Here is a 23,044-nt window from a genome sequence, read left to right as displayed (position 1 = left end):
TCGACGCCATGCTAGGCGGCAGAAGAATGTCTATTCTTCAGCCTAGGGTCTGCGAGCACAGGACTAGTCTACTAGAACTCAGGGAGAAAGTGGCAATATCACATAACCCCTTCAGGTGCGGTCTAGGGAGGTCTAGTCTCCTATGCCGGCGCCGTAGTCCGACAGGGGGATGACTATTCACCCTGCCGGCCAGCCGCCAGCACAAAACCTGCTATCTGCGGCTAAGGGAAGGGACAGAAAACCCTAGCCTAGTCCTGCCTGAATGACAACTCGAGGCACGACTAACTTGGGTTGTAGCCTAAGGCTACACTCAAAGGGAAGGAGGGATTACCCTTAAATCTCTACTGGAGACGAGTATTTGTTTATATAATAATTCTAGGAGATATCTATCTCCTCCTGAATTGATGAAACGATACACGAGGGTAACCGGGGGACATGTATGAAAGTACTGTATGCTAAAGTCACTAGGCGAGAATCGACTACCTTAATCACCGAAACACTCGTATTCTATCTCAGAAGAGGAAAATTTATATGCAATCAATGTATCTTACATGTATAAATTGCCTAAATAGCTTCATTTAAATTTAATGACACTAGGAATGTCTATTATATCATGCATGAAAGTAAACTAAAACGCCTAGGCTAGGAAGCCTAGCGTAAGCAAGGTTCGGTTACCTAAATCGCCGAAACTTTTACGAATACAATCGGCATAATATAATTAACTCCTAGCAATGAAGACTAAATAGCTATTATTCATGCTATTTATACCGGGAAAGTCGTTCTGGCTTACTAAATAACTCGTGCGTTATGAACGACAGCGCCCATGACGCCTCCGGTTCAGGCAACAGCTCTTCCACTTAATTTAAGCTAATTTCACTGTGAGACAAGAGCTAAAATTTATACTGTACAATGTAAAGATCAAATACTCAATTTTCCAGAGGCAGAAGAGGCTGGAGATTGCATGATAAATGCAATGAGATAAGCTAAAATACGAGAGTGAACAGGAAAATCACCGAGCTAGTAGCGCTACGCTTGAAGGAATAAACATGGCGGCGACGATGGCGCCATCTAGATATTCAAGGTAGTAACGGAGGAAGGGTACCTTGATAACGGCTCCCCTTCTATTTTTACCACTTTCCCCCTCGAAGCGAACACGCTATTCGGGGTGAAGATTGCTATGTGTCGTATCAAGATATACGTCCCCTGATATGCGATATCTTTGAGAGAAATTTTAAGGATATTCGCGCCAGGAGTTAGAATTCTGGAGACCTAAAGGTAAATTCTCTTGGAATATCACTGTAGTCAAATATACCCTAGGAAGCTACTTAAAGGAACCTTCCATCAGGACGACATTGCTGAGAGAGAGAGGTGGTTTAATTTTTAATTAAATTTCTCTGGGTCACCATTACTTGGTTGGTTTTCTTTGAGCGATCAGATAAAAGTCTCCCACCGTCACCAATCTGCAGTTGACCAGCTCGTTAATAAAAACTGGCCAAACCCCAGACATGAATATTAAAAATACATTTTATATATCAAAATTTAATGTTATAAGTATAGATATATATTAGCTAAACTTTCTAGTCTTAAGTTTTCTACCTACGTTATTTATTTTCAATGTGATTTTAATAGTTTTATATAATTATTATTTCGAACTATGCAATGATAGTTATTATAACTATAGCTTTTGTCAAAATGGTTATTTTCGCTTGAGAATTTTACGCCAAATTAAAACTAACAAAATAATTAAATTATTCAAGATTTTGGAAAATATAGATTTATTAGCTAATTTTCTTGATCGAAATTAAACTTTCATAAAATCTACGGAAATATTATTGAAAATTTATTTTTTTTTTCTCATAATTTTCATTTTTTATCATTTGGTAAAAAATTAAATTCTGTTTTCGGTTTTACCAACTAATATTTACAATGTACCTTTATTATATCACATTTTAAAGAATAGGGGAGAATTATTGGTATTAAATTTATATTTTTATTAAGTTTTAAGACTCATTTACGATATATTTCATAAATATGATATTTGATAAGCAAAATTTTTAAGTTTATACAATAGTTTTTCATAATTAAGTTAAGATTTGAAATTTTAGTTATTTTAACTGATAATAGGAAGGTTATAGAATTTTAATTAATATTTATATATGATTTTTGTAAGATATTTTGTATTTAGACTTGACAAATAGATTCTATATTTTTCATGGCGTCTGCTTTTAGGGAAATTATCCCTAAATCGAGGAAATCACGTGATTTCTGGGGACAAGTTTTTAAAGATGATTTTGATGCTTTAAGGAAATATTTTGTATTTAAGGTTACAAAAAATACAACATGAAAGAAATTATATATTATAACATAACTAAAAGACACAGAAATATATATAAAACTGAATTTAGATTGTTAAGAAGAATTCTAGGGGGAAATTAGCTCTGATTTTAGGGGAAATTTCACATTTGGTTCTTTGGAAAGTATCCCCTGGTGTCAAAAATGACTAAAATATGCTAGCCAATAGGAAGACAGCTTTTAAGCATCTTAGCCACATGAGGTAAGTTTAAACCAATGAGAGATGGTTATACAAATGCTTTCCGTTGGAGGCCTCTGATTGGCTGAAGGAAAACACCCTGATTTTCAGAGAACTGAGACCATTAGCATAGGATCCCTGAAGGAGTGAAGGTCAGTGGTGTCTTTGAATGGAAATCCTTGAAATTTGAGTGAAATTTCATTATAATAGGTAAGATTGTACTTCGAAATGGTCATATATATAGAGGAAATGTTATTCATTTATATATTAGTCAAAATATCATAGGATTTTTATTAATATTCTCATTCATTAGAGGTAAGGGGTCACCATGGCAAGAAATCTCAAAATTTATAAGGTAATAAATTCATTTATTTTGTGTCTTAAGGTCACTGATACATCTTAATCTATTTTTATGAGGTCAGATATACTGTATGAAATACATTTAATACATTTAACTATTGCAGTAGGTATTACTGGAAAGATAGTATCAGCTAGTGTGAATAGTACCTACCTATCCAGGAGTGACAGATAAGATAGTTGATCTTTGCTAGTTTGTGCTTACTTATATTACTTAATTACTTATACTAATTGATAACACCTTACTTATTGTATCTTTTAATATAAGCTGAATAGGGGGGGGGGGGTTAAAATACCCCCCAGGCCTCCAAAATGTCCTTTTTTAAAGTAATTAATTTAATGTCAATTTATTTTATACCTGGTTCATTAATTAAATATTCTTAGTGATTTTGAGGTTAGTGATATTGTAAAACGACTTTGATATATTGAATATTGCTCCAATTAAATTAAGTAAACGTTATAGAGACTGAGTTTAAGTGACATTATGAATGATTTAGGACCAAAACCTTTATAAGCCAGGATTGCAATACATCGTTTCTCAATTCTCGTGCAAGTTTGTCAATTCTTGTGCCAGTTGGCCAATTCTCGTGCAAGTTGGCCAATACTTGTGCGAATTGGCAAATTGTTGTGTAAGTTTGTCAATTCTCGTGCAAGTTGGCCAATTCTCATGCAAGTTGGTTAATTCTTGTGCCAGTTGGCCAATTCTCATGCAAGTTGGCCAATTCTCGTGCAAATTGGCCAATTTTCGTGCAAGGTGGCCAGTTCTCGTGTTAAGTTTGTCAATTCTCGTGTAAGTTTGTCAATTCTCGTGTAGGTTTGTCAATTCTCGTGCAAGTTGGCCAGTTCTTGTGTAAGTTGGCCAATTTTCGTGTAAGTTTGTCAATTCTCGTGCAAGTTGGCCAATTCTCCTGTAAGTTTGTAAATTCTCGTGCAAGTTGGCCAATTCTCATGCAAGTTGGCCAATTCTCATGCAAGTTGGTCAATTGTTGTGCCAGTTGGCCAATATTTATGCCAGTTGGCCAATTCTCATGCAAGTTGGCCAATTCTCATGCAAGTTGGCCAGTTCTTGTGTAAGTTGGCCAATTTTCGTGTAAGTTTGTCAATTCGCGTGTAAGTTTGTAAATTCTCGTGTAAGTTTGTCAATTCTTGTGCAAGTTGGCCAATTCTCGTGCAAGTTGGCCAATACTTGTGCCAGTTGGCCAACTCTCGTGCGAGTTGGCCAATTCTCGTGCAAGTTGGCCAATACTTGTGCCAGTTGGCCAATTCTCGTGCAAGTTGGCCAATTCTCATGCAAGTTGGCCAATTCTCATGCAAGTTGGCCAATTCTTGTGCAAGTTGGCCAACTCTTGTGCAAGTTGGCCAATTCTCATGTAAGTTTGTCAATTCTCGTGTAAATTGGCCAATACTTGTGCCAGTTGGCCAATTCTCGTGTAAGTTTGTCAATTCTCGTGTAAGTTTGTCAATTCTCGTGCAAGTTGGCCAATACTTGTGCCAGTTGCTCAATTCTCGTGCAAGTTGGCCAATTCTCATGTAAGTTTGTCAATTCTCGTGGAAGTTGGCAGTTGGCCAATTCTCGTGCAAGTTGTCCAATTCTTGTGCAAGTTGGCCAACTCTTGTGCAAGTTGGCCAATTCTCATGTAAGTTTGTCAATTCTCGTGTAAGTTGGCCAATACTTGTGCCAGTTGGCCAATTCTCGTGTAAGTTTGTCAATTCTCGTGTAAGTTTGTCAATTCTCGTGCAAGTTGGCCAATACTTGTGCCAGTTGCTCAATTCTCGTGCAAGTTGGCCAATTCTCATGTAAGTTTGTCAATTCTCGTGCCAGTTGACTAATTCTCGTTTAAGTTGGCCAATACTTGTGCCAGTTGGCCAATTCTCGTGCAAGTTGGCCAATACTTGTGCGAGTTGGCCAATTCTCGTGCAAGTTGGCCAATTTTCCTGTAAGTTTGTAAATTCTCGTGCAAGTTGGCCAATTCTCATGCAAGTTGGCCAATTCTCGTGTAAGTTTGTAAATTCTCGTGCAAGTTGGCCAATTCTCGTGCAAGTTGGCCAATTCTCCTGTAAGTTTGTAAATTCTCGTGCAAGTTGGCCAATTCTCATGCAAGTTGGCCAATTCTCGTGTAAGTTTGTCAATTCTCATGTAAGTTTGTCAATTCTCGTGTAAGTTTGTCAATCCTCGTATTTTGTTTAAACTTTTGTTTTAATGATGTTAATTAGAATATTTTATTTTTTCTTCGCTTCCTTTCCTCACTGGGCTCTTTTCCCTGTTGGAGCCCTTAGGCTTGTAGCATCCTGCTTCTCCAACTAGGGTTGTAGCTTAATAATAATAATAATAATAATAATAATAAAAGGTATTTTCAGAACCGATTAAAAGATCCTTTTAACAATAGGATTTAATTATAGGATTTGTGTGTCGTGTAGAGAAGCAGATAGAAGGATAGAGCATTTGTTTGGCTGTTGAGAAATAAGAAGTGGAGGGAGCAACGAGGAACCTGGTTTTTGTTGTAGTTGTAAATATGAGTTAGATTGAAAAATACCTTTTGAATACTTTTTTGGGGGAAATGAGTTTTCTAGATTGGTAATTTTCTCTCTCTCTCTCTCTCTCTCTCTCTCTCTCTCTCTCTCTCTCTCTCTCTCTCTCTAAAGTAATGATAGATAGAATTATGAGAATATTAATTTATTTCCTTTTTCAGATGTTGAACCTGGAGACCACAAGACACTCCAAAGGTTTAAAGGCATCTCATGAATGGCAGATGAAAGGGACAGTGACAGTGTCCTTAAGACTAACCATATATACATATGATCAGCACCCAAGGCCCCTCGCCACCCAAGCTAAGACCAGGGAGGGCCAGGCAATGGCTGCTGATTACCCAGTAGGTAGATAACAAGAAACTATTGAGTTTGTGACTCAAACCCCAGTCCGGAAATCGCGAGGCAGAGGGATGTTTCCAATAGGCCACCAGGATAACAAAGGTTAGTGGTTAACTAGAACATTATATTCGAAAAGTTCTACTTTTTAAAGTATTCAATTTTCAAATCTCTTTTTAACACCAAATTTGATGTTTGGTGAAATTCCTCCTCATAGTCCCAATGTACTTTGTGCTAGTCTTAAATTTTAGCATTTCTCAGTTTCATCCATATTCTTTGCTAATTGTTCAAATGGCTTTCGTCCTATATTTGAAATTCTCTATTTCCTTCTCCATGAACTTTGGAGAAAGCGTATGATAGAGTTGATGGGGAAGCAATGTGGAATGTGATGAGGTTATATGGAGTTGGTGGAAGGTTGTTGCAAGCAGTGAAAAGTTTCTACAAAGGTAGTAAAGCATGTGTTAGAATAGGAAATGAAGTGAGTGATTGGTTTCCGGTGAGAGTGGGACTGAGACAGGGATGTGTGATGTCACCGTCGTTGTTTAACTTGTATGTTGATGGAGTGATGAGAGAGGTGAATGCTCGAGTGCTTGGATGAGGATTGAAACTGGTAGATGAGACTGACCATGAATGGGAGGTAAATCAGTTGTTGTTTGCGGATGATACTGTACTGGTTGCAGACGCAGAAGAAAAGCTTGGCTGATTAGTGACAGAATTTGCCAGAGTGTGTGAGAGAAGGAAGTTGAGAGTTAATGTGGGTAAGAGTAAGGTTATGAGATGTACGAGAAGGGAAGGTGGTGCGAGGTTGAATACCATGTTAGATCAGTTTAAGTACATGGGGTCTGTTGTTGCAGGAAATGGTGGAGTGGAAGCAGATGTACGCCAGAGAGTTAATGACGGATGCAAAGAGTTGGGGGCAGTTAAGGGAGTAGTAAAGAGGGTTGGGCATGAATGTAAAGAGAGTTCTATATGAGAAAGTGATTGTACCAACTGCGATGTATGGATCGGAGTTGTGGGGAATGAAAGTGACGGAAAGACAGATATTGAATGTGTTTGAGATGAAGTGTCTAAGGAGTATGTCTGGTCTATCTTGAGTAGATAGGGTTAGGAACGAAGTGGTGAGAGTGAGAACGGGTGTAAGAAATGAATTAGCAGCTAGAGTGGATATGAATGTGTTGAGGTGGTTTGGCCATGTTGAGAGAATGGAAAATGGCTGTCTGCTAAAGAAGGTGATGAATGCAAGAGTTGATGGGAGAAGTACAAGAGGAAGGCCAAGGTTGAGTGAAGAAAGCTCTTGGTGATAGGAGGATAGATGTGAGAGAGGCAAGAGAGCATGCTAGAAATAGGAATGAATGGCGAGCGATTGTGACGCAGTTCCGGTAGGCCCTGCTGCTTCCTCCGGTGCCTTAGATGTTTCAATGTCTTCTTTTGCTACCTTTATCCCCATGGTAAACAGAGGGGGCTCATGGTTGACTGGTTATCTGGTAAATCAATTCCTTAGTTTGAGTAATTTGCATGGTTTCAATGTAATGTTTAAGACAATTGTAAGGTAATTGCAGTTTGAATAGCTTATAATTTTAGGAAATTTGAAAAGTTATAAAGTAATCCATGGTAAAATGCAACCGCATATAAGTTAATGCCCACATGCTCAATTTTAAACCATGATCCGTTTTCTTCATTGGAGATTTCATAGTTCCTTTCACAAACCTACTAATTAATCTGTTATTTCTTTGTCTCCAGCTTTTATCAGTTTCTTTAAGCTTTCACTGTTTCTTTTTAAAGGTTTTTATACATTTCCTGGTTTCTTCGTGCATTGGAATAAACTGTAATCAGCCCAGACCTTAATGTTAGACCCCATGTCTAATCTAGGTCTATGTCATTCACATTCATGTAGAGGTTTTCATTGACAGACTTCCGTCTTTATATATTGCATTGTAAAATCAATAATATTTGCATTTAATATCCAGTATCATTCAATGTATCAGAAGATTTTTTATCTAGAAAAGTTGCAAAAACCAAATTGCTTTTCAGTTTTTCGCTTGTATCTTATTCAAATTTAACTCCATCTTTTGCAACATACGTTTCGTAATTAATTATTAATATTTCATACATTGTTATATAAAGACGAAGTATATATGCAAATTATTTTCTTCTGGCATTATTGTGCAAATACTTTTAACAGTTAAAAGCCCCTTGCTACACTGGCAATATTATTACTCATTAACAAAGGTGTTTTAGATATACAGTGATACCTCGGTACTCGACCATAATCCGTTCGAGATCCGTGTTCGACCTCCGATTTGTTCGAGTACCGAATTTTTTTTCCCCATAAGAAATAATGGTATATATTCTATTCCGTTCCCAAGCACTCGAACAGGCCCAAAATATTAATAAAACGTGTACCTAAACAACAATAATTATCTAAATGTGTATGAAATTGGTCAGAAAATCCTATAAAACAATTTTAAACCATTTACTGTACTAAAATAAAACAATTTTAAACCATTTTCTGTACTGTAGTGAACATACCTTTGAGCAGCGGTTCGATGGCATACAGGGATGGATGTGGAGAGGATGGAAGGGGGAGGTTACTGCTTGGAAGGAGAGTCCCCTTCCATGATGTGGCGGGGTAGTTCTCCTTCAGGAGTTGTTTCTCTCTCCAATGAAAGGGTGGGCAGATCTATTTCAGGGGTTTCTTCTCTTCTTTGGAGGAGAAACAGGCTTTGATGTAGCAGCTTTCTTTTCTTTTGTGAAAAACTGGTCTATTGTTAATTGTTTCTTCCTCCTCTGCAGTATTCTTCGAAAATGATGAATACCTGTTCTATTACGAAACTTTTCAAACCAACCCCTGCTCGCTTTAAATGTAAATGAATCACTTTCACTGGTACTCGGACTTTTCTTCACTAATTCTTCATAGATATGCAACGCTTTTTCACAAATGAACGCTTCACTAACACTTTCCCCGGCCAACTGTTTTTCTTTAATAAATATTAAAAGCAACTTTTCCATCTCCTCAATCACTTGTGGCCTTTGCTTAGTTACCGCCGTAACTCCCGTTGCAACATTCGCCTTCTTAATCATTTCTTTATGCTTTAAAAACGTAGAAATGGTCGACTTCGCCATTCCGTATTCTACCGCTAAATCGGACACTCGTACACCATTCTCATATTTCGCTATAATTTCCTTCTTCAACTCGATCGTTGTTCGCACTGTTTTCCTCTTCTCCTTCCCCTTAACACTCATTACTTTCTTGGGACTCATTATGAAAGCTAAAAAAGCAATTAAAAGCACTGAAAATCACTAAATCACAACGAATGCTGATCGCGCGTTGTCTGAGTGACGCTCTCGAGAGAACTGATGCTTCCCGAACAAGCGAGAGTGGCCGAGATGGCGCGATCATCACAAAGCCCATGCGGTCGTCACGTGTTCGGCTGGTCGAGTACCGAATTTTTGGTCGAGCACCGCAGCAAAAATTTCTCGAAAATTTTGGTCGAACTCCGAATTGTTCGAGTATAGAGTCGTTCGACTACCGAGGTATCACTGTATAATCTTTGTTATCCAGTGTTAATATTTTCATCTCTTCAATGTATTTGTAATACTCATTATATCCACGAGCATAAGTATTCTAGAACTAATTTTTATTCTTTCGTATATCTATTCAGTTCTCATTTTCAATATAAATATAATTTTACAATGGTTAATCTAAGCATATTGATCTTGCCAATTTAATGATCATACGTTTAGCTGTTATATATTCCTTGTATATAATTTTCCCAGTAATCCCTTAATAGTTACAGGTAAGCAACAATATCTCTATAGGAATTAGTATATTATTAATTTATTTGTTCAGACCTTATTGATGTTATCTTGAATCTCGTTTTCCATGATGCCCATTTTCTATATTAATGGTAAACTGTGATATTCTTTACAGAAAGTGATGAAGCCGACTCTTAAGTGTTGTATCCTGGAACGGATATAGAGGAATTGGCAATCTACTGAAGCAGTAAGGTGGGACCCCTGGCCGTCCCTCCTATATAGAGGAAAGATATGAATTTGGAGACTATGTCCAGTAATTCAGGATAAATATAATACCTGGCAACTTTTAGCCAACATTTCAAAATTCTGGCCAGTCATACAACCCATCTATACTATTACAATTGTTCAAAATCTTTGCTTGTTGTACAAAAAGAATACAATTGTATAATTTCATTGGGTCAAAATAAAATTACTATTAAATAACATTACTTTTTATTATTCCAAAAATATTTTAAAACCGAGATACTGTTTTGCTGCTACCAAAAAAAAAAAAAAATTAGAATCTAATATATTTTCTTCTAATTTTTCCAATTATGGATCCAGATGTTACGTAATTTTGCCCTGGATTTACCAGCATCTTTCGATTTATTTCTTCGGTGTCGACGATCCTCCTCTTGTCTCCGACTCTTTGCAATCTTCTGGTATGAGTTATGCTCCAACGCTGAGTTCTCTGCTTAGGCCTATACCTGCAAAATATGAAATATCACAATTAGTTAACAAATTTGAGAATATTTGCATAGTGAATTAAATGCTATTTGTTTTATAATATACATTTGAACCATTTTAAGAGACTAAAACAAAACAAATGCTCTTAAATGCTATTTGTTTTATAATAGCATTCAAGAGCATTTTTGTTTTGCTTTTTAGTCTCTTAAAAGGGTTCAAATGTATATTTGTTTTGTTTTGTAGTCTCTTAAATAGCATTTAAGAGACTACAAAGCCAAAATAAATCAGACTACAAAACAAATAGCATTTAATAGCATTTATTTTGTTTTGTAGTCTCCCAAATGCTATTTAAGACTACAAAACAAAACAAATAGCATTAAAGAGACTACGCAATATTTCACTATATTACATAAATACTAAACATTTCTATCAACGGAATTTTGGTATTTGTCAATATAACATATATTTGTTCCTATCTTGGTTTTAAATAACCCATTTTGTCCATGTTAACGACACAAGGCCTATAACAAATGATATAATATCACCTATATTTAACGTTATGCCTAGTGCAAATGATATAACATTAGGCCTAGTGCAAATGATATATTATAGTGTATTAGATTGCATATGTAATTATCTCCTATTTAGATGAAGTCTTTTTCATCTTTCTAAAACGCTTATCAAAGTTATGTCTAAAAGAACATAATTACAATATACGCAATACTATATTATATCGTTATTTGTTGTAGTCTTAAATACGTAATATTATATTTGCTGTAGTCTTACCTGGGACAAAATGTGTATTAAAAAAACCAAGATAGGAACAAAGAATTAAAACAAAAGAAAGGCTAATGAGGTTCCAAAATACATATGTTAACAATTAAAACTGTCCCAAAAATTAGTGTATTTTCATGACTCGAGAAGACAAAAAGAGGAGAATGGGAGTATTGAGGCAAGAGAAACTGGGAATATTGAGGCAAGAGAAACTGGGAGTATCGAGGCAAGAGAAACGGAGTATCGAGGCTAGAGAAACGGAGTATCGAGGCAAGAGAAACGGAGTATCGAGGCAAGAGAAACGGAGTATCGAGGCAAGAGAAACGGAGTATCGAGGCTAGAGAAACGGAGTATCGAGGCAAGAGAAACGGAGTATCGAGGCTAGAGAAACGGAGTATCGAGGCTAGAGAAACGGAGTATCGAGGCAAGAGAAACGGAGTATCGAGGCAAGAGAAACGGAGTATCGAGGCAAGAGAAACGGAGTATCGAGGCAAGAGAAACGGAGTATCGAGGCAAGAGAAACGGAGTATCGAGGCAAGAGAAACGGAGTATCGAGGCTAGAGAAACGGAGTATCGAGGCTAGAGAAACGGAGTATCGAGGCTAGAGAAACGGAGTATCGAGGCTAGAGAAACGGAGTATCGAGGCAAGAGAAACGGAGTATCGAGGCAAGAGAAACGGAGTATCGAGGCAAGAGAAACTCACTCACTCACTCACTCTCTCTCTCTCTCCACTTAAATGAAACTCAACACTCACCATTCTATAGGTTTATATGATGAAGTCAACCTCGAGTTTCACACGACTTTGGTCTTCAGTTGATGAAGAGCAAAAGCCATCAATCATTTCAGTCCATTACCTATAAAAAAAAGGAAAATAAAATTATTTTCTTATTTAAAAACAAAAGAAGAACAATTAAAATATCTTGATATAAAATATTTCTTAATATTTAATATTTAGTTCCATAGTGCAAACTGATCTCGGCTAATTTTTGTATAGGCCTACTTGGTGAACTGGAATTTCTAATGGGAACTAGAAATAGGATCCGGCCTTATTACATTATCAATTCTTAACTTCACAAATATCCTTTTGTTATTTCATTAACCTATTTTAGGACATCACTTTCACTAAACAATTGAAAAAGCATCCATCTAAATTTGGTCCCATTTCTAAGTCATACCTTTAGCAAAACTAAATTTTTTTCAATAAATTACACAGGAATTTCAAATGAGTTTCTACCTTAACTACCGTGAAGCAATTATCTTCCGATGATTCTGAATATTTAAATTCGGTAAATTCAAAATTAATTTACAAAATCAATTGTTTATTCCAATACCTTTTAAAAGGTCAATTATATTACACAAGTATGAAATATACCTTGATAATTGTCGCTTTGTCCACCATCTCACCTTGAACCTTCTCTTCACTTCGTGAGCACCTGTTCTTGACACAACCTCTCTCTCACATAGGTGCACAACTATAACGAGTCTCTCACATAGGTGCACAACTATAGCGAGTCTCTCTCACATAGGACCAGAACTATAGCGAGTCTCTCACATAGGTGCACAACTATAGCGAGTCTCTCTCACATAGGTGCACAACTATAGCGAGTCTCTCTCACATAGGTGCACAACTATAGCGAGTCTCTCTCACATAGGTGCAGAACTATAGCGAGTCTCTAGAAGACTCAACTGGTGCTATGGCCAATCAGAAGCCTCCACCTTGCGTGACTATTCTATAGCCTCCTTCTATTGGCTAGAAGCTTCGTCATTTGGCTAAAGGTACCGAGAAAGCTCTTCCTATTGGATAGTGTGCCCAAGTGTACCCTCAAGCAAGAAAACTCTACCCCAAGACAGTGAAAAACAAAAGATTAATTTTTATTTCACAAGTGTCTCAATTTCATGTCACATTGAGGAGTCGGAGAGAGAGAGAGAGAGAGAGAGAGAGAGAGAGAGAGAGAGAGAGAGAGAGAGAGAGAGAGAGAGAGAGAGAGAGAGAGAGAGTGTGTGTGTCTAACCACTAAGTCAAAAGATTATGTAAATCTTGTCTAACACAAAAGTCTAAAGGGTATGTTGATTTTGTTTAACCACAAAGTCTAAATAGTATGTATATCTTGTCTAATTCGAAAGTCTAAATGGTATGTATATCTTGTCTAACACCAGACTCTAATGAGTATGTATTTTTTCTAACCACAAAGTTCAAGGAGTATACATATTTTGTCTAACCCCAATGTCTAAATATTATGTAGATCTTGTCTAACACCAAAGTCTAAAGGGTAAGCATATTTTGTCTAACCCCAAAGTCTAAAGAGTATGCAGATCTTGTCTAACTTCAAAGTCTAAATATTATTTATATCTTGTCCAACTACAAAGTCTAAAGATTATTTAGATTGTGTCTAACCCAAAAGTATAAGAGTAAGTATATTTTGTCTAACCCAAAAGTCTAAAGAGTATGTAGACCTTGTCTAACTCCAAAGTTTACAGAGTATGGAGATCCTGTCTAACCCAAAGTCTAAGGAGTACGTGGAACTTGGTCTTATCTCAAAGACTGAAGAGTTTGTGGATTTCGTCTAACCCTAAAGATGCACAATTACTGACCATCTGAGTTACCAGCTTCCTCCCGCCTTCCCCCTCACTCCTGTATCCTACTTGTTACAATGCCCCCTACAGAACCTGACTCTTCGACACACGCCGCCTCAAAGAAACTGCCGCCCTTCATCAGCAAAAAGCGTTCCCCTGGTTCCAGCATGCCCAAGTTCAGTTTTGCCTGACTGACCCAAACACCAAAGCAAACTAACGTTCTTGCGGCGATCCCAGAGGACACTTTCGGAAATCTCAGATTGGCTTTGCGACAAGGAGACACGCCAATAGCGTACGGCGCCTTCAAAACATAACCCCTGGAGCACTACTCACCATCGCCAATCGCCCGTACAGCCAAACTTTTTCAGCTCTCTCAACAACCGTTGGGGGATCAAGGCTTCGCTCGCTTTCACGGAAATGACCAGTAATGCTCGCCTACAACCCCCCCCCCAGACGGCTTTCCCCAAGAGGTGAACTTACTTTGTGCCCTTAGGGTATGACTCCTACCCAAACGGTTACTCACTACCATATCCGATGACAATATTTTGCCCATGAAGGACCAGATGACCAAAGTCGACGTCCTAATGAACAGCTACTTCACCACCTTCTAGACCTCCACCAATAGCTCTACTCCTGACGAAGAGGACAACTATTCAACATCGACCAAAGCCGAAGTGAATGCAGTAGGACATAGATGCCCACACCGTGATGTGTCCGAGCGACGACAAAGCCACCCACCACCCATATATGCCGCAACTCACGCCCCAACCAACAACCTCTACTGCTACTTACTGACGCCCATCGACAGCAGCCACTATCATTCAGATACATGGCTGCTGCGAAGAAATTGCAAACAGTTGTCAGAAGCCAAAAAATGTATAAGTAGGTCATTGCTTGTGGCAGTGGCCTCCCCTGTTACTAATCTTTTCTTTTTACATGATGCAGGTACAGGCACCCGCCTGGTAGCTGTCAATGGATCTGCGATGCCCACCTAAAGATACAAGACCCTCACATTATCGCTTAGAAGCGCCATATATCATTGGAAGTTCTCGTTGCTGACATTACATTGACAATCCTGGGTGCAGATTTCTTCTCACATTTCCACCTCTTGGTTGATGTCGCTCACCGACGGTTAGTCAGTACAGACTTCCTCGTTAACGGTTATTCAACGCAGACTCTTACTCGTCAACACCTCTTAAACCCACCCCTTCCAACCTCGCTCTCCACGGATGACTACGCTCACCCCCTCACTCATACCCGGAAGTCTTCCATTCAGAACTTCACCAAACTCCCACAGTTCCTGGCAAACACAATATTTATCACCATATATAGAAAACAGGGCTCCCACTGTTAGCCAGATTCAGGCATCTTACACCAGGTCATTTGGCAGCTGCTAAACAAATGTTCGCTGAAATGGAAGAAATGGGCCTTTGCCAAAAAGCCTCAAGCCCATGATCGTCACCCTTACACATCGTCCTGAAGATAGATGGCTCCCTTGTCCATATGGGGCATTACAGGCATTTGTACATGCAGACAGAACCGGATCACTATCTGCTCCCAAACATCGCTAACGTGACATCTTACTTGCACAAATCAAAGGTTTTCTTCATGCTCGACCTCCTAAAGGGGTATTATCAGGTGCCATCTCCTCCTATGCATATCAGACCCTATGACACTGTTTTTCGCAAATATCTTTTAAACGTAAGACTCGGATCAGCATGGTGCTTTAGCACAGATTGTTTCACACACTCCGCTAATTTTTAACACCATTGTACACTGTAAAATGCGGCTAATTATGGCATTTACTCTTGACTGTGAAGTCAAAAACCTGCGTGAGCTACTACACATTTGAACAGGTGAGGCGTGACGTATTTGTGACGTCTATCCACCCACTACCTCCACTCCTGGCTTCCCCTACTCCCTTTCCTCCCCTCTTAGCCCCCTCCCTATCCCCCTACCTCTTTCTCCTCCATACGTCCCTTACCCCTTCCTCATTTCCCCCCACTCTCTCTCTCTCTCTCCCTCTCTCTCTTTCTCTCTCTCTCTCTCTGTCTGTCTTGAGGCTACACGGTAAATGAAGCCAGACACAAGTATGACGAATTAATGACAGATTAATAAAAATTATATGCCGAGCAAGGTTTGATCGTTTATGCAAACAATCGTAATCGATGTTCTTGCTTCTTTGACGGTTATACCGTATTCGGTAAGTGCAGAAGGTAACATGGAAAGTAACTGGCGTGTGGCCGATATACGGGTGATGGCAAAGTCCTGTGGAGGAAGTATTTCATCGCTCTCAACATTGGCCAACATGCAGCGATGTCCGCGTGGGTGCAAAGGAGTCATCGCACTACGACTCTTCCATATCTTCAACCAAGAGCATATTGAAAGGAAACTGAGGATAAGTTTGAATGGCTAAGTAATGAATCAAAGTTGTATTCCATAGTTACAGATGAACCAGTCAATATGTTTCACAGCTATCTATGATAATAAAAGGAAACATTATTTTGAGTGTTGCCTGGTAAAAAAAAAAAAAATCTCAACATAATAGTTTCTAACATGTTATCTTATGCGATTTCCTTTCCCCAACAGGCCCTATGATCATGTTGCAGAGGTCATGGGAATGACCACAAATGCAGTGCAGTTGCTGGTTCAGCGAAGCACACGTTCTCGCCCAGATTCACCATGCGGGACAGCCACTCCCCTTGTGACACCGCCACACTCACCGCCGCCCCCTGCCACACCGCTCGTTTTTGACAGTTTCACTGTTGGTGCAATTCGCCGCCATGTACATGCCAAGTTTGCAGCAAAGGAAACCTTTACTATTGGCACCCTGACTGAAAGTTTGAAGACGGCAAGTATTATTCCAAGGGAAACCTCAGAAATGACGATGTGGCGAGTGCTGCACAACATGGGAATCCGCTACGGGATTTCACAGAGGAAAATGTACCTAAGGAAGGAGTCGCTAGATGTTGTGTGTCGCCGTGTTGGGGCTCTCCAACCACTCCAGCGACATCGAAAGGAGGGAAGACAAGTAGTATACGTGGATGAGACATGGTTCACCACTCGAATGCAGCACAACAGGGAGTGGGTAGACACATCCCAGCCTGCTACTAGTGCCACCTACAGCCATCAGGTGCCACCTGGAGAAGGGGAGTGATTTGTGGTGGTAGCAGGTGGCACAGAACACGGTTTTGTAAATTATTCATTTCTGTGCTTCCCTGCAAAAAACAAAACCGGTAACTACCACGGGGAAATGAACAGCACTCTATTCCTCCGCTGGCTCACGTTGCAACTTCTACCGTCCTTAGATGAACCATCGGTTTTGGTGTTGGACAACACGCCTTACCACAGCCAGTTGACGGAGGAAAGTCACTGCCCCACTACCGCCACCAAGAAAGCAGAGTTGGTGAATTGGCTGGCGAGCCGCATAATCCCCTTCCCGCACCACGCCACACGCCTGGAGCTTCTTCAACTCTGCAGGAGGAACCGACCAAAACCAAGGTACACAGTTGACAATATCATCCATGAATGGAGACATGAAGTCGTCCGACTACCACCTGCACATCCCGAGCTTAACGCCATCGAACAGGTGTGGGGCGCCATGAAGCGGTATGTGCGCTCCACCTTGCAGCGATTTACCCGGGTAAATCTACAAGTGAGGCTGCAAGAAGCCAAGCTGTGCGCAACAAAGGAGGTGTGGGCAGGAGCGGTGCGACGAGCCAGAGCCTTCGAGGACAAGTATTGGTCCTCTGACAACATACGAGAAGGTGTTGATCCCGTCTGCATCAACCTCGAGAGTGAATATTAAAAGTAAAATATGTGGTCAGTTATTTATAGTATTAATCCAGCCATCATATACTCGCTGTCTATTTATGTCTGCAATGACTTTTTAACATATGGCAGTCTTTTCCTAAAAATAGAATAAATTATTCATATATTTATCACTTCAATTTCGTTTTAAGTTTTTACTCTGCATCGGATACCCATTTCAGTTCCACCCTTTTCCTTTCCATCTCTTACACGATTTCCTATAAATGACCAAGCGTCAGCTACATGCTTCATCCCATCATACGTTCAACGTAACCTATGGGTATTAGGGTCGCATATTCGTATAACTTTCAATGGTTGAATAATTGTCAAACAAACCTCATACAATAATTAAGCAACAGCAAGTTGCGCTGGAATAGGAATCAGGGTCGTGCATAAAACACCCTACCATACTTAACATATATACATTCGAGTTATCCGCCATTATAAGTCATGTGTGAGAGAGAGAGAGAGAGAGAGAGAGAGAGAGAGAGAGAGAGAGAGAGAGAGAGAGAGAAGGGGGGATTGAGGGAGAGGAAAGGGAGGTATGGAGGAGAAAGAGGGTGGGAAGAGAGAGTAGGAGTGGGGTAGGAGGGAGGGAAAGGGAGGGATGGTGGTAGTACGGGAAGGCAGGGGCGGAGTTAGTGGATGAATGGACGTCACTACTACGTCACGCCTCACCTGTTCGAATGTGTAAATGGCTCACGCAGGTTTTTGACTTCACACTCAAGAGTAAACGCCATAATTAGCAGCATTAGACAAAGCACAGTAGTGTCAAAAATTAGCGGAGTGTGTGAAACTATCTTTGCCAAAGCACCATGCTGATCCGAGTCTTCGTCTCAAAGATATTTGCGAAAAACAGTATGTCATAGGGTCTGATATGCATAGTAGATCGCCAACACCACCCCCTTTGGTACATACATCTTCAGTTACTCCTGTTTTGACCTTCATAATACTGGGGCCACTTTTCAACACCCTATGGAAGGCATCTTTGGGGACCTCCCCTTCTGTGTATGTTACGTTAACTGAATACAGTACTTGTGCTCTCTTCCTCCAAAGAGGAACAACTCCGTCACCTACGCATCGTGCTCCACCGCCTACAACAGTACGACCTTATAGTTTGGTGAGACAGGTGTACCTTCGGCCCCAACAAAGTACAGTATCATTCTTGGAGCACCATATCACTCCTGAATGATTCCATCCCCTCCCTCAGGAGATAGCAGCCGTTCAGAACTTCCCCACGTCCTCGATCATCAAAGCAATACAAGAATTATTGGGCATGATCAACCATTACAGTGAACCCTCGTTTATCGCGGTAGATAGGTTCCAGTCGCGGCCGCGATAGGTGAAAATCCGCGAAGTAGTGACACCATATTTACCTATTTATTCAACATGTATATTCAGACTTTTAAAACCTTCCCTTGTACGTAGTACTGTTAACAAACTACCCTTTAATGTACAGAACACTTAATGCATGTACTACAGTACCCTAAACTAAAACAGGCACAAATATTAAAGGTGATTTTATATCATCCATTTCCTAAACACGCTAAAAAGCACGATAAAAAATGGCAACCAATGTTTTGTTTACATTTATCTCTGATCATAATGAAGAAACAAACTGGAGGTAGAGCTTTGCTTATTACCCAGACATATTTCCCATACTTTTCCCTTAGAACTACATCACATCTTCCTACTTTCGATATATAGATATATATATATATATATATATATATATATATATATATATATATATATATATATATATATATATATATATATATATATATATATATATATTTAATGTATACACATATACATACCTACATATATACATAAATACATGCATACATATATATATATATATTACTGTATATATATGGGTTATGGAAAAAATCCGCGAAGTGGTGAATCCGCGATGGTCGAACCGCGAAGTAGCGAGGGTTCACTGTATCACCATTTCCTGCTAGCCATCGGCGCCACTCTTACAACCCTCTACACTTCCCTTAAGGGCATGCCAAAATACCTCAAGAGGGGTCCCTTTCAAGAACAGGCCTTCTGCAATGAAAAGAATGCCCCATTAACTGCTGCTGCTCTCACTTTTTCTGTGCCACATGCCTCTCTCCTTCTCTCTACCGAAAACAGCGATGTCGCTATTGGTGCAGTACTCAAGGAGGTGGTCAATGGCTCACCGCGCCTGGTCTTCTTCAACAGAAAACTGTCCAAAGTGGAATCTGGTTACTCAACCATCAACCGCGAATTGCTGGCGGTGCATTAAGCTCTCCATCACTTTCGCCATTTCTTAAAAGGTACGCCCTTCGTCATTCGCACGGACCACATGCCTCTGGTGCAAACCTTCACTCAACAGTCCGACGCCTGGTCCACCCACCTACACCGACATCTCTCCACCGTGGCTGAATACAATTGCACCCTTCAACACATATAAGGGAAAATGAATTCCATTGCCGATGCCGTGTCAAGGAACACATTGGCCGCCATTTACCTAGGATGGTATTATGAAGCCTTGGCAGAGGCCCAATGAATAGATCCAAAGTACCAAGCATGTAGGACACCATTTACATCCCTCAATTGGGAAGACGTCTCCCTCGATGACTCCAACGCCACCCTCCTCTGTGACATCAGTACCAATAGACCACGACCATCGATACCTGCTCACATGCGCCAACAAGTGTTTGATATCATTTATGGCCTTTCACATCCCTAACGCCGATCTACTACACAGCTACTGAAGATAAATTTCATTTGGCACAGCACTAATAAGGATGCTAAGAAGTGGGACCTTGGCTGTACCTCATTTCAAACTTCAAAAGTACATCAACATACGGATTCAGGAGTGGGAACCTTTCATCAGCATCAAAATCATTTTGCCCACGTTCATGTCGACGTAGTAGGTCCCCTACCACTACCCACATCACAAGGACATTGTAATCTGTTTACAGTCATCGACCGCTCCACTCTTTGGCCTGAAGCCATTCCCATGGAAACTGCAACGTCCGCCTTATGTACATCTTCCTTACTCTCAGGGTGGATGGTGAGATTTGGTACCCCTGAGCATATTACTTCTGACAGGGGTACCACTTTCAATTCTCAATTGTGGACATCATTAGAAAATCTCCTGGGTATCACCCTACATCAGAAAATCGCCTACAGCCCTGTTGCCAATGGAATGGTTGAACGTTTTCATTGCACCATCAAAGCAGCTTTAATGTCTCGCTCCAATGCTCCAAGTGGTTTACTCTGCTTCCCTGGATCTCACTGGGACTAAGAACCACTCCTAAAGACACCCTGGATGTCTCGGCAGCTGAAATGGTGCATGGTTGTCCCTGTCGAATCACCAGCGCCTACGTGACGTAGTGACAGTCTTACAAGTCCCCAGATAAGCAACACATACCAATAGATTTGCACTCTGCAACGCACACTTTCCTGCGCAACAACAGTAACAAGCCACCGCTAACGCCCCCTTAGGGAACCCTTTCCTCATGATCCATCGCAATTCGAAGGCTTTCTCAATTCACATTTGTGGCAAAGAACATTGGGTCTCTATTGATCACATAAAACCTGCAAGATGACCCACCTACAGAACGCCTCTCAAGAGCAGAGTGCCCCATATCACACGTATGTCTTTTTTAGGGAGGAGCTATGTGCTGCTCGTGTTTCACACATGCTAGTACATTGTAACGGTATTTCCGTATTTTGTTTTTTGTATTTCGTTCTATCCCTCGCTATTAACAGAACCTGTTCAAAACTGTCTTTACGCAAATGAGTCTCTTTGAATTTTTGTGACACTCGTCAGGAATCTCTTGTATATGAACTCGCTATCGGAATCTCTTGTATATGAACTCCCTATCTGTTGTAATAAAAAGTCAGTTGCATTCACCTCGTCTCTCATTTACACCCTAATGGATTCTTGCACAGACCCTCTTGTATATAAACTCGCTATCTTTTGATATAAAGTCAGTTGCATTCACCTGGCCTCTTAGTTACAACCTAACGGCCCACTTGCACAAAGGAAAAAGAAAATTTATAAGAATATCTTGAATGTGTATATGCAGCGAATGAATATTCATATTTGTACCTAAGTTTATTTCTAGATGGTTATGGAATGATGAAAAAGGCTTTAAACATACACTAACATTTATATTTCTGGGCTCGACCTGTGTCGCTCCGTGAAATGCTCCTCTAGCACTATTTCTAAGGCATAGTTATTGCTGAATATACCAGAGAAAAAGAGATGCGTGGAATGCCAGGAATAAACCCAGCTCGCTCACTCTTTGAGTGTCGGTATAGAAAACTGGGGCGTGATCGAACCACGACCTAGATCCCTCACCAATTAAACCTCTCCTTCATCAACATCCCCCCTCTCTACCCCCACACCTCCCCCCCCCATCCTCATTCCTCAACAGCACTTGCGTTGGTCAGACGTGTTTTGTTTTACTCTGTGTTGTTTTGTGTTTTTTGGAAGATGTCCGACATTTTAGAGATCCCAGCTCCCCAGTTGAGTATTATATTTGCCTGTTTGGGATTTCTAGGTAGCGACACTTTTCATTCTTAACCGTGTTTGGTTTTTTGTCTTCGCCGCTGGTTGTTCCCTTTTGGGGGTTCGCTGCGGCCATTGTGTGTCGCTTCCTCGTGATCTCTTTGTTTATCCGTCTTTCATTTAGTTCCTCATACTATTTGTAAGCCTTTGTTTATGTTTTGGACATCTCTTTTAATATTTTGGCGTGATCATATTTTATCATTATTATTTATAGCGAGATACACCCTTCAGCGCTGAGCTTGTTAGCCTACTTGGCCGATCCGTAAGAGGTTTCGGTGGGTATCCTTTCCTGCCAGCCTTTATGTTTTGAGTTCTTTTCGGGGAGAAGAACACGTTCTCATTTGGTTGTTCTGGATCGTTATTTTCCAGATTTCGGAAGCCTTTTTGGTGTTTATTTGCCTTGTACCCTTTCTGTTTTGGCTTTTTCCCGATTTGGAAAGGTTTAGTTTTTATTTTATATCAACGTGTTCTTTTCCCCCTAATGTTCTCATTTTGCGTGTTGGCATGGTATTTTTATTTCAAAATAAATTTTTAAGTATACTTACCTAGTAGTTACATGATCAGGTGGTCAGGTGATCATACCTGTGCGCCCTCTAACCAGGTACCTGGAACTATTCCCATTACAGTAGTCCTCAGATATTCCATGCCCTTGTTTTCAGAGGGGAGGAGGGAGGGACCTTTTATATATGTAACTACCAGCTAAGTATATTTAAAAATTTATTTTAAAATAAAAATACCATTTTTAAATATGTATCTTCCCTGGTAGTTATATAGTTGATTGACACCATTGGTGGCGGGTTAGAAAACCTCAACCCCGTCGGGAATTAGTATAATATTAATAGCTACAAATTAGCTGTACCAATAACCTGGTTCGTACCTGATAAGGAAGCTGGCTTCATAGTTATCCTGCCTCATTTGCCTGCATTCCTTAAGAGACTCGGAGATCCACCCAGGGGGCTGTAAAAGTCTCTGTTGGGCTGCACACGGTCGTCGACCTTAACATGGCTAGACCACCACCCTTGCTAACTTGGCATACCTGATAAGGAAGCTGGCATCATAGGTTTTTCTGCCTCATTTGCCTGCATTCCTTGAAAGAC

At 40.0% G+C, this 23,044-nt stretch overlaps 1 long non-coding RNA gene and 1 pseudogene across 3 annotated transcripts in view; one reads left to right on the top strand and one right to left on the bottom strand.

The window, feature by feature from the left end:
* Positions 1 to 10,094: 10,094 nt before the first annotated feature.
* LOC137633408 (uncharacterized) overlaps positions 10,095 to 23,044 on the bottom strand; it is a 437,361-nt gene continuing 424,411 nt past the window's right edge. For all 3 annotated transcript variants that reach the window (XR_011042199.1, XR_011042197.1, XR_011042198.1), the window contains 2 exons: positions 11,763 to 11,862; positions 10,095 to 10,254 (listed from right to left, as the gene is read on the bottom strand). This is a non-coding gene — a long non-coding RNA (uncharacterized lncRNA). The remainder of the gene's footprint in view (positions 10,255 to 11,762; positions 11,863 to 23,044) is intronic.
* LOC137633491 (uncharacterized) lies at positions 15,804 to 17,390 on the top strand (annotated as a pseudogene).

This window comes from Palaemon carinicauda, chromosome 43 (assembly GCF_036898095.1).
Source record: "Palaemon carinicauda isolate YSFRI2023 chromosome 43, ASM3689809v2, whole genome shotgun sequence".
In the NCBI taxonomy this organism is placed as follows: Eukaryota; Metazoa; Arthropoda; class Malacostraca; order Decapoda; family Palaemonidae; genus Palaemon; species Palaemon carinicauda.
This window is presented reverse-complemented; position numbering and strand designations above follow the sequence as displayed.